The following is a 1317-nucleotide window of genomic DNA, read 5'->3' as shown; positions in this document are numbered from 1 at the left end:
CAGAAGCCGAGGGTGTGTGTGTGTGTGTGTGTGTGTGTGTGTGTGTGTGTGTATGTGTCCCCAAATCCTGATGTAATGGGGAAATGGAAGAGAAGGAATGTGGCATTCTCCCTCTTGTCTTGCAGCTTAATGAGCACATGTGTACTCTGGCAATTAGAAGAAAAAAGAAGTTTAATGATAGAGAAGACCTGCACGAGAGTGAGTGAGTGAGTGAGAGAGAGAGAGAGAGAGAGAGAGAGAAACATCTCCAACATGGTCTCATCATGCTGCAGTATCCTTCTCCTAGCTCTCTAACTTTTCCGGATTCTGGGCACCTGTGCACACCCCAGCCTATTTTCAAGCCCCCCTCCCCCACCCCCGCCGCCAAGGATCCAAACCTGTGGTCAGCCATAAGGCTTCCAGCTTTGCAGGGCACATGTGTTACTGCTGTGTCACTGTGGCTGGGCCAACTCAGATGTAATTTTCTTATGATGAACTGCACACTACAAGAATGACATTTACTCTTACAGAAACAGATGGCTGTTGCTGTATAATTAATTACTCATTAAGCTGGCCAGTGATGTTTTGTGCACTTTTCTATTCGTACATTATATTTTACAATTTACGAAGTTATAGAGGCGGCAGAATTCCAGTTTCCTCTGGGGATATGGACAGCTTGCCACTCTGACCCCCAGGAGAATGAAGCCAGACACACCATGAGGTCAGGGCTTTGTTTGATTCCCCTCAAAGCTCTGAGATCTGGAACAACCAGCCAACTGGATGGGTGCCTCAGGGGCAGCAGGATTGAGGCCTCATTTCCCTGCGGCAGCTGCTGGGGGTGTCATCGGTAAGAAGGGTAATAAAAGGGGAACGGTCAGAATTGCTGAGACCCAGGGATGCTGCCTGTTGCTGGGGTGAGTGTGACATCCTGGGAGCTGGGGGTGGGGGTCCCCCTCCTACTGGCTTGTTCTCGATACCCCCTCTGCCCCTCCCAGTTGCCTCAGGGTGGCGACTGAGGAGGGTGGCTAAGATGACTGTCCTCTGCCTGAGCACTAAGCAGAGCTCTGTAAGTGAAGAGCACACAGACCTCAGAGGGTGAGTAAAGCTATTTACAAGATAAAAATGGCAGCAGGACACCATTAAATGAAAGAAATCAAGATCCACACAATTAAAAAGCAGATTTTTTTTTTTAAAAAAGTAGGATTCAAAGTGGGACAAACTAAGGGGATTTTGAAACAGCTATCCTGGCCCTGGACAGTGCTGGTGAGCTGGAAGATCCCCCTCATGGGACCCTGTAGTGGCCCCAAGCCATAGGCACCCATGGCAGGAGCTTGCCAT

The 1317-nt window shown here is 49.3% G+C and overlaps 1 protein-coding gene across 3 annotated transcripts in view; it reads right to left on the bottom strand.

Annotated features, from left to right (window-relative positions):
• Positions 1-1317, bottom strand: part of AGPAT3 (1-acylglycerol-3-phosphate O-acyltransferase 3) — a 112528-nt gene that overhangs the window by 43146 nt on the left and 68065 nt on the right. The gene's annotated exons all lie outside the window — the stretch shown is intronic.

Source organism: Tupaia chinensis, unplaced genomic scaffold (genome assembly GCF_000334495.1).
Source record: "Tupaia chinensis unplaced genomic scaffold, TupChi_1.0 Scaffold147038_1, whole genome shotgun sequence".
NCBI lineage: Eukaryota > Metazoa > Chordata > Mammalia > Scandentia > Tupaiidae > Tupaia > Tupaia belangeri.
This window is presented reverse-complemented; position numbering and strand designations above follow the sequence as displayed.